The following is a 12,614-nucleotide window of genomic DNA, read 5'->3' on the forward strand; positions in this document are numbered from 1 at the left end:
CATGTCACTGATCAAAAGTGGTGAGAGGAGAAGAATGGAAATAATAAAGAAGGAAAATACCTAGAAGTTTGGTTTGGCAAACGATTCAAAGCTTCATCTCTGATCAGTCATAACCTCCCCTCTGTCACTAACACGTTTCACTACAATTTACATTTAAATGGTGTTAAATGAAGACTTTTATCTTGGCTGCCCACCCATTCTCCACCTCCCCACCCCCACCCCTGAGAATGTCCTTTCCTGCCACTTTCACCTCATACTACTTGTACAGAAACACAAGGAGAGATCAAAACCCCAATGCCTGATGGCTCTGTTTTAACTCCATGTATAAAGCCCCTTCTTTGTAGGCACTGTTGTTAATTGATAGGCAGTACAGGCAAAGCCATGGCGAGCACAGTAAGAGGAGAAATATCATTACAAGGAAAAACACAGGTCACTGCAAAGGATTATGCTTTATGGCCAAGAGGCTGAAGCTATGAAACATTTGTTATGCTTTATGGAAAAGAGGCTGAAGTTGAGAGGTATTTATTAATGTGGAGTTACAAAAAACTAGCCCTGACAATAATTCAGAGATTATATGATGGGATGTGGGTTTGGTTAGGAAAGGGATTCCTAGGGCCCCATCCTGCTGTGTACTGAGTGTGTCATCACCTCTCCCCAGTAAATTAGCCCACTCCCATAGGTAGCTGTGGTGTAAAGGTCACAGTTGGATCCTTCTGTTCCCTATGGGACCTGCATCAGGTTCTCTCACTATTTGGAAACTTCACATTTCACACAGCACCAGAAATCTATCAGCATATGGTAATTAATGATGTGTACTAATTATCTCTATAAACCAAAAGGGCTGGGTGTCTCTAAAAGAGGGAGAAGTGTTAATGTGAAAATTAAGCTCTAACTATTAGTGTGTTTGTACTTAGCCTTCACATGCTCCCAGACTGGGGAAGAACTGAACTTTTCTATCTGTCTGAGCTAATTGTCTCCCCAGGAAACTGAAGATACGAAATTCAGTGAAGTCTTTGCTTTCTGATGGAGATTTTCCTCCTCTTTGCAGTATTTAGTAATTCCTCAGACTTAAGTAATGTGATCCATGTGCATAGTGATCAGATGCACCCAATTATCGGTTGCATCTTGCTTTTGTGGTATTTACCGGCCCTATTTTACAGGTTACTCAGGTATTTCATTGAAAGTGACCTGTGGCTCTATGGGTTAGTAGCCCCCTTGATCCTTGTCCTCATCATTGTGATATCAAAATACCCCGGACCTGCAAAGACTTAGATGGCTCTATTTGTTGGAAGTAGGGGGAAATAGTATCCACCATGCACGGATGGGGAATTGAAGCACGCGCCAGATTAAGTGATTTAGCCGAAGGAAGGAAGTCTGTGACTGCTCCACAAGGAATTGAATGCAGGTTTTACTAGTCCCAGTGTGACATCCCCCACCCCAGACAACCCTTCTCATGTCAAGTGCTCTGGCACTTGATTTGTCATGAGGCAGCAAGACACTCTGCGCTAATGATGCTTTACTAACTCAGGCACAAGGATCACACAGTGCAACACTTCTAAATAAAAGCCTGATCTGAAAAACCGGCAGTACAGGAGCGAAGCAACAGAAAAAAACAGGGCTGAACTTAACACGCTTTGATTTCAGTGTGAGTCAGGCCAGGATCCAGCTCTAGAAAATATCACACAATATTACTTTGAGCAAAGGTTGTTAATGAGACCACACGTAAATTGGGGAGGCCAGAGTGGGTGTACAAGAAAGCAGACCTAGGGCTGTATAGGCTTAACATGCTTTTCAGATTATTCTCCATTAGCCAGAGAATTATTGTTCTCCTTACTACACAAATGGAGCACTAAAATACGAAATAAAAGCCATTATCTGTCCAATCAGCGTCTGGGTCACAAGTGTTTCAGTGTGGGCGGGTAGCTGTGAAATATTTCTAGGTAGTATTGCCAAGAAGAGTTTGAAATCTCACCGGAAACCAGAAATTGCACTAAGGATGAACAAAACAAGAGAAAGGGTCAAAAGACCCCCAGATGAAAACTCATAACAACAGAACATTGATAACTTATATGAGAAAGGAGGCAGGGCTTCTTGGTCCAGGAACATTTTAAAGATTCTCACCACTTTTGAATGTGCTTGACAGATCATAGTAATAAATTTGGAATGAGATTGGAAACGTAGGAGGTGGAGGTAACTGCAGATACCAAAAAGGGGTGCTGAAACAGTCATAAAGGCTTGCAAAAGCCAGGTGCAGGGACCAGCATGCTGCTTTCTGAGGGCAGAAAGAACGCAAGACTTGTCGACAACTTTCTCTGGCAGTGACTTTTTGCTTGCACATCTACTGCAGCACCTGAACCTGGGAGCCAGACGGGAAAAACGGGGTTAAATGATGTATAAATATAAAGCAATAAATCAAAGTACTCATGGCTTGAGTGCAACATGTGATGTTCTGGCTGGAAAAAAACTACAGGCAATGTGTGGGTAATGAGCGCAATTGTTTTCTGAAATTCTTATGGTACAGTGAGGTGCGGTTATTGCGTGCTCCCTACATGTGGAGACAGTACTTTTGAGGGCTGTAGTGGCTGTTCTAATGTGAGAAGTGTCAGTTTTGAAACACCTTATTTGTTCTGTAATATCTATTTAAGTGTTAGTGGAGGCTGCTCAGCTTTCTCAGTAGTACCAGCAGGCGAATTAACTGTTTATGAAATATTCATATATTAGCCCCATACTGGAAAAGTTTTGGATTGTTTCTGCATAAGGCAAAACACATATCCTCAGTACTACCAAAATATTTCAAGAAAATTTTCACAGAATTGGTCACTTCTAAAAATCACTCTAACAAAGCCAGTAATTTTTTACATTTTCAAAAAAAAAAAATTGAAAAGGTTTTTCATCTTAGTAAAGCCTATTTCATTTAAAAATAATTGAAAATATTTTTTAAAAGAAGTTTTACATGTTTTTCAGTTTGTCAAACCTTTTACACCATTTTATTAAAGATCAGGCCAAACCTGACTATTCACCACCACCAGGAAGTGTAAAGCATGCAAACCTCTAAAACCTCAAATGAAAAACCAGAAACCCACAACACCCTCCTACATCACTGTTGCTCCCACAACTGCTGAAAAGCAGTATTACCCTGCAACACAAGGAACCATCCCAATGCCTACAGGCAAACGTTCTCCCCAGGTCCTCTCTGCTATTTTTGCTGGTTGACACTTTTCAGCTCAAGACTGCACTTCTGGTGCTGAATGTTTTACATGTTGGGGGAGACAAGTCAGTGAGTCTGGGGCCTGAAACTGTGTTGGATATATGAGAAAACCATTTCTCTAGCATTCTATTCATCGAACAAAACAGAGCTTTCTTCAGTATTTCTTAGGAGAAAAGCCTTATGACTTACATGGTCACAAGGAACCCTGCAAAAACAGCTGTTACTTGCAGTCCTGGGGGGCACGGGAGTTGTCTTTTATACCATATATGTTCTTGCTGAGGTTTTTACACCTGTGTATTAGATAACCAACAGACTTTCTCATTCAAAGAAAGCCCCTACTTGAAACAAAAGATTTAAAGCCCCAGAAGGATTGTCAGGCACCTCAGTGCACCACTGTATTCCCCTGGGTTTCTTTTGCTTTTCCTGTTCTTTGTGTGCATTTACCTGCCTTTCTGTGGTGCCCACGTGGCTGTGCAGCAATGCACATCACTGCAGGCGAAGTGAGAGGCAGCAGAGCGGGAGGAGGGAGAGCTGGGGGTGACCCCCAAGGATACAGGCAGCCTTACTGCTTCTAGGGTAAAGCCACGTGGGATGATCTAATACAGCTTCAACATATGCAATACGCATTGTCTTTATTTTTAAGTGTGCTTTATTTAGGTCTGGGCAGCCAGAGAAGGGAAATGAGTTTTGACAAACAATAGGATAACATAGACATCTAAAAACAGATTATTTCCTACTCCTGGGTTGTGCTGCGCCACTCCATGTTTCAGCAAAAGCTGAGGATTTTCATGTGAAGACAAAACAATGGATGTAGCATCACCACTGCTTGTGACCCACCTGCTTTTCCTTTGACACCACTGCAGTCTGATGACCCTTCAGTCTTCAGAAATTAATCCAAGTGTCACTGCTCATGTTTGGGCGTGCAGGCTCCCTGATGAGGCTGGGAGCCCACACTGCCTGGCACTCTGAGGGATGTGGTCCACGCATGTGTCCTAGCCTATGGAGGAGAGGAAAGGAGAGGCATGAAGCATCAAAGCTGCTTCTCCTGTAAGGCCTCATGACAGCTTTTCAGATCAGTGATGGTTTGACTTTTGGTCAACTAATTCATCCTTTTATCATTCAAGAAAATATTCCTGTGGAATGTTCATTGATTGGCTTTATTTTTGGTGGACTTGAAAAAAAACCCCAGAAATAGCGCTCCAGTCAGCACCTCCACCATTAAGAAGCATAGGTCCTCCTTTAACTGCAAACACCAGTGCAAGCTGAGCTACTGAGTTGCTCTCATGGCTTCAGCAAAAACTGCACTTCTTTAGCCTTTAGAGAAAAGATGCTCTGCTCAGAACATAGTCAATGCCCAGAAAGGATGGGCTTGGCAGGGGGAGAGCAGGGGGTGTGGGGAGGAAGGAGCTCAAGATGTGGTAGATCTTTGGCCATGTAGCTCTGTATCTGGCAGACTCAGTTGGCTTAAGCCAGACCTTTAACCTCAGTTTCTAAGCCTTTCCCTGTGTGAAGGGAGAGTTGGTCCTGGAATGCTGCACTTGGCTGGCTTCTCCCATCTTCTCCAGTCAACCCCTTGAGAACTTTTATTAAGGAGATTTAGGAAACTTGAGGTTTTATAACAAAACAATAAAAGAGAAGCAGTGCAGTTTTAGAGTGCAAGTCATTTTGGGTAAGTTAGCCCATGACTTTGTAATACAAAGAACATGAAAAGACTCTGAGAATGGAGCCTTGCTATAATAAAGCTTTCTTCAGGAAATGCTTTGGCACAGGGTTTATCTGTTTGCTGCACTGCACCATTTTGATCTGAATGAAGTCCAGTAATTGCATTGAGTCTGCTTTTCTCTGTGAGTAATGAAGCCGCTTGCATGTTTCTTCTGCTTGAAAGCAGCCAAAACGAGTACACGAGCATTTGTGTTGCTGAACAGTTCTGTGCTGTTACTAATCCCACCAAAAGGCACAGGGAGATTTACAGAGAAATGTTTCTTGGCCGGTGCTGGGCTGCTTGTGCCTGCTTCTCATTTTTGGGTAAGTCAAAGGAGGGATCACATGCCTTTTACTCATGTCAGATTATACTGAAATCAAACAATCCTGCATCCCACAGGGAGCCAGAGGCCCAGAGTTCAAGCCTGGGTGGCTGATAGAGGAAAATTCATGCAGAACACCCCACCAGCGAACCTGGCTGAGGGCTACTGTGGAAAGACATTTCAGGGCTCGCCGCTTTGCTTTTGCTATTTGCCAGTGAGGTGACTGGATCTGCTAAATTACTGCTCAGTAGCTTTGATACTAATTTTCTGTATGTTCGGTAGGACTGATGTTAGAGCTATCACACGTGCTCAACAGACCTGTGTGTGAGCTTTGAAAGTTTCTGGAGAAGCCTGGGGTTTTTATAATCCAAGAAAATGACAGACTTGGAACATCCGCATCTTGAGTTTGTATCTGGGAATCAAATAGCTCCCTATCTTCTGCAAAGGAAGGTACTTGTGTCTCTATATCTTCTCTAGATGCAGAAAATTAATCCTCAGAGCTGTCATCTGTGAGCTCCAGGTTTCTCTGGACTGGGCTTGGTCTGCCAGGCAGATGGGCTGGGGCACAATCTAAACATGTCTATAAATCTCTGTGTATTATATTATTTGTTGCTATTATTTGTCAAGTTTCATATCTGAAATATAAGCACTACAGCCTGAAACCCTATAGGTGCAAAAAACTGTCTGTTCTTATAGGCCAGGCAAGTGCAGGAACACTACTGCTGCAGGGAGAGATTCACCTCCGGGAATCTTGGTGGTACTCTATTCCACATGCACTCAGAGGTGTGGATGCAGGACAAGGAGCTCTGCTTTATTGTTTTTCAATAAGGAATATTTCCATGGCCACAAAGACGTTGCTTGGTGGGTTTGTGTTTCTATTGCCCATGTGCTGTTTGGAATACCTCACAGCCTCACAGTGCTGAGCAGACAGCCTTTCCTTGGCAGGGTACCACACAGAAAGGGCTTTTTGGAGCTGCTGCAGAGTAAATCCTTGAGCCTCAGTTAAGTGCTACCAAAAGAAATACAAAGTGAGGAAAATGCTGGATTTAAGTCCAGCAGCAGGGACCCTTTGCACAAGGCTGAGACAGGCCTTGAGCAGCCAAAAGGCTGTAGGAATGTGCTGCTTGCAGAGAGAAGCAATGGACTGTGGTAGAGGATACCTGCCACTTAGACTTTTGTACCAGTGACTGAGTCAATGATCTCTGGTGAGTGCTACCACAAGGAAAGATGTTCATTGCTTTTTTCCTATAAGCACTGTTTCCGACCTTTGACTCCCTATCAAAGCTCATCGCTTGTTAATAAAGAAGTGCTGCCTATTAAAGGCACCCGGAGTAGCTGTGTAATGAGCACAAAATGCAGTAGCAGGGGCCCATCACTGGTGGTTATTAGCTTGAGAAGGGACCTTACCTCCTTTCCCTCTTCTATTCAATCCCAGTCCTCACTGCCAACAATTCCTTACATATAACAAGAGCTTTGTGGTTGCCAAGGAGAGCCCACCCCCACGGAGCGGAGGAGAACGTGTGGAGAAGAAGTAGCAAAGACCATTATCATCATTTATACAGCAATGGGAGACTGGCAGCCAAGTGCTGTTGGCAGTAAAGCTTTCAGCTGCTCTGGGAAGATTGAGAGTGTTCTCATAATGATTCCCAGACATCTGCTTCACAGCAATTTCTCGGTCTCATTCCCTCTTTGGATTGCTTTCCCCCTCTGTTTTATGCCCTTCTGAAAAGCAGGGGCTAGCAGAATGGGCAGAAGGTGGACTCCCAGAACCAGGGGTCGGGGGGGGGGGCACTGTGCCCCAGGCACATAGTCTTTGATGGAACTAGGGGTGGAACTGACCCCCTAGCCTATCTCCAGCCCTTGTGTTGAGACCTGGAGTCATCCATCCATCCTCACGCTGTCTTTTTTATCTGTCTGTCAGGGGTGGCTGCATGTCTCCTGGTCTCTTTATGCCTCAGGCAGAGCAGGTAGGAGAGGCAGCAGAGAGACTGCCCTGCAGTGGAGGAGAGCTCATGCCTTCACCACTAGCTGCCCTTTTGTGAGGAAAGCCTCACCTTCTGTTTACGAATTGCAGCAGTGATGCCGTAGCTCCCCAGGAATGACGCAGCAGCCCATCACCATGGAGAGCAGGGATGGGGCCCAATCCAGAGCCACAGCCATTTTTTCTTACTGGCTTTTGTTTTTTAAGGAACTGGGGCAAAGTTGAGAAGACTGCCCCCGCCTCCTTCCATAAATCTACAACTGGGAAACGAACACAGGCATCTCCATCCAAAAATGTGCAGCTCAGGCTCATCTCTAGCTGAGACAGGAGTGACATGAGATTTCCCAAGCTGCATCAGGCTGGACAGAACAGATGGACTCCAATTTTAATGAAGGCAAAGAGAAGGGGGAGATGTAGAGACCCTGACACACAATGGAAAGGGCTCTGGAGGAAATTTTGTGGCTAAGGACTCTAGGCAGACTTTTTTTTGCTGATGCATAATTGCCTAAATGCAGCTTGTCTGAAAGCTAAAATATACTAGGGATTTTTGCTTTCTGTTAGCCACCTGGAAAGTGACATTAATTCCTTTGTCTCTTATTCCTGGGTGGGGATGCAAAGCCAGAAATTTCTCTGTCATAAGGACACAGGTCCAAGCGTACAAACCCTACTTCCCGGTCACACAGGAATGGACTCGTGTGACTAAAGCGCAGTTGCTCTGGCTTTTTGCCAATACCACCAACAGCAGAGTTTGACCCAGTGTCACCTTTCCACTATAATGTGTTAAGTGGCTGCCGATGTTTTGGCCAGCGCAAGTGCCCTGGGGACTGCCTTGCTGCAGCACAGGACAGCTTGCAGCATGGGTGGTTGGGTACGTCTCCCACCAACATGCAGGGAGGGGACCCCAGCACATCCTGGATGGGATGCTGCTTCGTGGGTGGCTCTGTGCCCCTCTCAGCCCCTGACCTTGCAACCAGGGCTCTCAGCCCGAGGCCAGCCACAGGTGGAAGGACGGTCATGGGAACCAGCCTGAGGCCACCAACTGCTGTGATAGACAATGGCATCCCCCCTTTTAGGGGTAGGGACAGGGCAGTCAAGATCAGGGGTCACAGAGAGCTCTGCCTCTGTCTGATCCAATGGCCAGATGTTCTTGACTGGAGATGGCAGTGGGTTGTCTGCCAAAAGCTCTCTGGGAGAGGGGATGTCATTTGGGAAATAGTCTTCCTTCCAGCTGAAACATTTGGGCTGGCAGTCAAGAATGTCAGTTGTCCCTAGGGCTCTTTGTGGCAGCTACTGTGGCCAAGAGAGGTGCGAAGACAGAGATGTGCAGTCTCAATAGATCAGAGACCCAGTCAGCTCCAATTAGACCAGCCAGATGACAACAGAGATAATGTAAAATAATATAAAGCCTATCAGCATATCAGCTCTGTGAGAGGGGACATGCAGCATCAGCAGGGAGAATAGGCTGGAACATCCAGTGGGTCACTTTGATCACAAGTTTTTATGGGGCCAAAGCCTATGGAAAGAAGTCCACCTTGCCTTTAGGTTCTCTGATGTTTGTGGTATGTCATGCAAAAAATGAAATCCCCCTTCAGCCAGCCATGCCCTCATCTTAAATTGTTCCTGCTGCAATTGCTGTGTCTGTATTCTGGAAGGATAGACTGCCATGGGGCTCTGCAGATACACAGACCATTTCTGAGCCTCTTAGAGAGTCTTTTGCTCTATAAAATATATATATATATATATATGAAGATCCTGATCTGTCTAGTGCAGAATTGCAGCCCTGAAAAGTGAGGTCTTGACTTCTCCTTAAATGAGTTTCAAGATATTTTTGTTATCTACAGATTTATCCATTCCTTTTTTAATAGAGCCAAATATTTTATCTCAATGTCTACTCAATTTTAGAAAGTGTGAACAAGACAGCACTGTAGAAGAAAGTTCACATAGTGTGGCTCCTTGTTTTCTGACAATAGCTAGCAGGCACCCATGCTTTTGGGAAAGATACCTTCCAAAACAGGAGATAATGAAATTATCTGCTCTCAAGAAGGTCTTACATGCCCTATTAAAAATTAGTTCCAACCCTGAAACCAGAGGTTCTAATAACCTTTTAAGACAAATTTACCATTCATTATTTACAACTTTTAATATGCTTATTAACTATAGACAAATCTATTCCTCATAGGATCTTGCCAATTATTTTTTTTAACTGTATTTTGGGAAATTAGTTTTGTAGCTTGGTCACACATTGGCTAAAAAGATGTTTCCTCTGATCCATTTTGAATTTTCCCCTTTTCATTTCCTTACTTTTATCTTGTGGATTAGCCTCTTATTCAAAAGCCTTTCAAAATCCTTTCACAAACATCTGCTCATCCCCAGAGACCTGCAGGAAAAGATGACATGCCCTAGTGAAACCCATCCTCTTCATGAAGTGCGCTATGAAACTTCTCAAGTGAAGGACCAGATAGGACCAGAGTTTTACAGTGTGAACTGTGCCAACTGGCAGGGAAACAAGCTGTTCTGTACTCATTGCCCTGGAAAGCTGGACATTTTAGTTAACCTGAAAGGAATTAAAACCAGAGACTGAGAGAACTAAGAGTAATAATAACATCCCAAGAGAGGGCAGGTAGCTGTCTGGGATATTTTTTTTTAAACAATGTACAGCTTAAATAACACCAACATAACCTAAAACACTAATATGAAATTAATCAAGATTTGTAATACAATCAAAAAGCTGATATGAATCAGAACAAGAGCTAAAAAGAAACTCTGACACTACTGAAAACAAGTTTCTGCTTAAATTGACATGTTTTCACAACCCCTCCATCACTCTCTCCTTTCTTCCTTCCCTCACTCCTTTCTTTGAACCAACTAGAAATTTTTCTCGGAAGAGATTTCCAGCCAGCTCAAGATATTCTTTGGAGAAGGAAAACCTGATAGTGACGGCTGCCTTCATTTACAAGCAAAAGCTGAGTCGCCTGTCCTCATGTAGATCTACTGTTTCGGGCTTCTGAAATGGGACAGCGCTGCCGGATTTGAGCAGAGTTCCTGGGTCATTTCTGCCCTGGGCAACAATCAGAGCATGGAAGTGATTACTGTGGTATGAAATAACATAGCACTTTGTCATTCAGGCAGTTGAGAGTCTGCCCTGAATAGGTTCGGCCGCCCCTCTGTCCCCATCAGCATGAGACAAAGGTCTTCCCCACTTTCAAAATCCTTGTGTTGATTTAATTTAAACCATATGCATTTCCATCTACATCCAGCTGTCACCCCAGACTCTGCGCCATCCCCTGTAGGTGTTATTCCTAGTCTAAGCAAATTACTCAAAGCCTGGTCTCTGTTATACTCTTCTGGTGGTGTTGAAAAGTGTTATCAAAACCCACTTTATGATCCGCTCCTCCCTCCTCCCCCTATTGCCACCTCTGACAAGGTGCCGCACTGGAACAGGCTCCTGAAAACCTGCTGGCAATTCGTCAAGAGTGAGGAGACCATGGTCTGTGGAGAAACCTCTGAAAAAAAAAAACCTTTTTCCTGTCTGAAAAAGGGCTCGGTGGCTACAGAGCCCCAAGCTAGACATGTCTCACCCAGGTGACAGTCGTAAGAAGGCCAACAAAATGCTCTTGTTACATGTGGCTGCTCTTCTCAGCAATTCTCTTCCCTGCTGGACAGCCATGTGGAGTGTGCAGCCCCAAGTTCACAGAGCGCTGAAATCAGCTCCTTGGTCCCCATGCCAGATCGGCAGAGCAAGACTGCAGAGCTGACACTAGCCTGCAAAGACGTGGCAGGGAAATGGGCAGCTCTGAAATGAAAATGGGCTCCCAGAAAAGGAGCTGGTGTCACCTTGACTTGGTGCATTTCCCTGCCCCTAGGCAGCGTAAGGTATTTTTTAGGTAATTTTTGAGAAATGTTCCTCTAATCTTTTGAGGCTCTTCATCAAAGGAGATCCTGCAACAACCCCAGACAAATCTTTCCTGGTATGTAAGTAACTGTGTCCCCAAAAGATTTTCCTGATATCTAACTTAACATCCCTTCCCTGCATGCTAAGCACATTATGAGCCTCTAACTTCCAGCTGCCAGTGGGGTCTCACTGACCCATGAGGTGCTGACTGGGGGGGCACAAAGAGGCCAGACTAGGGTCCCTAATGAGAAATGCTTATTACTGACGCTTCTGCAAGAGGGTTTTCCCATTGTTGTTTCTGGCACAGAATGGCAGGGCAGGCAGGGGCCACGCAATGCCCTGGAGCACTGGAAGAGGTGTCCACTGATACCAGTGGGAGAGGTACGGGGATCAGGAGTCAGACACAAGCCTTTGTCTCTTACCTGCCCCAGAGGGTCAAGTTTCCTTCCACTTTAGATGCATTTATTGTTCCAGATGAAGGATGGTAGAGGGTCACAGGGGAGGGGGAACAGTGAGATAATAAAGGATAATATTGCTTCCAAAAGTGTGTCTGGTTTTTCCAACAGTATTAGCTACTCTAATAAAAGATGTTATCTCTCCCTACAAACCTTGACTGGCTTATATCCTTTCATCACGGCTTCAACAATGTTACTACTGCAATAAAAATATTTGCAGGCAAGTGAGCCTCTGGTTCTTTAGTGATGGGTTGCATCAGCAACTGGAAGGGAAACCTCCACAGGGAAATGTTCTTCCACAGCCCTTTCAGGCAGCCCTATTCCCAAAGGAAACACAGCCAATCTACCATGCACTGGATTAGGAAAGCAGTGTTTAGGAAAACAATGATTTTATGATTTTGTTTTTGTTCTTGTACCTCTTGTGTTAGTATAAGAAAAGAAGAAGGAGCTGAGGGGCAGAGAGGAGCTGGGCTGCAGTTTTCAACGTTAGCCCCAGCTTCTGCCAACATGGGCTGCTCAGGGAGCCACAGCCTAAGCAAATATCTAAGCACATGAGCTGTCAGGGGAGGAATGAACCAGGTTCTGCAAAGGGTGCGGTAATCCCCTGGGAAGCGGAGATTCTCAGTGGTTTACAGCTGAGCACCCTGCAGGGTTGCCCTTCCCTTCATTCAGAAGTGGGACCATTGCAGCTATAGCTGACAAAGACCCATGTCTTCCTACAAAATTGCGCTCAAGAGACCTCTGATCAGCCTTGGCATACTAGCCATGGTGGGGATTGTGTTGCATGGGTTAAGGGGCAAAGAGCAAATTCAGGGCTGAGATTAGAGCTATTCAAACACCTCTGGAGTCTGATGGGAAACAGTTCCTCTGTACTTTCTACTGACTACAGATCTCTTCCTTTTCTAATTCTAAAGTTTGAGAAGAGCTTGGACTAGAATTTGCCCATCTATAGGGCAGGTTTATATTCTGTCCTCTGCAAAAGGAAGTAATGAGGAAATATGTACATCGCAAGCTCAAGCTGAGGTGGACTCTGAATGGCTCAAAGGTTTGGCTG

At 44.8% G+C, this 12,614-nt stretch overlaps 1 long non-coding RNA gene across 1 annotated transcript in view; it reads right to left on the reverse strand.

Moving 5' to 3' along the window:
• LOC308069475 overlaps positions 1 to 10,711 on the reverse strand; it is a 39,135-nt gene extending 28,424 nt beyond the window's left edge. Inside the window, exon 1 of the long non-coding RNA XR_013930401.1 lies at positions 4,046 to 10,711. This is a non-coding gene — a long non-coding RNA (uncharacterized lncRNA). The remainder of the gene's footprint in view (positions 1 to 4,045) is intronic.
• Positions 10,712 to 12,614: the final 1,903 nt, after the last annotated feature.

Source organism: Falco punctatus (genome assembly GCF_963210335.1).
Source record: "Falco punctatus genome assembly, chromosome: 9".
Taxonomy (NCBI): Eukaryota; Metazoa; Chordata; class Aves; order Falconiformes; family Falconidae; genus Falco; species Falco punctatus.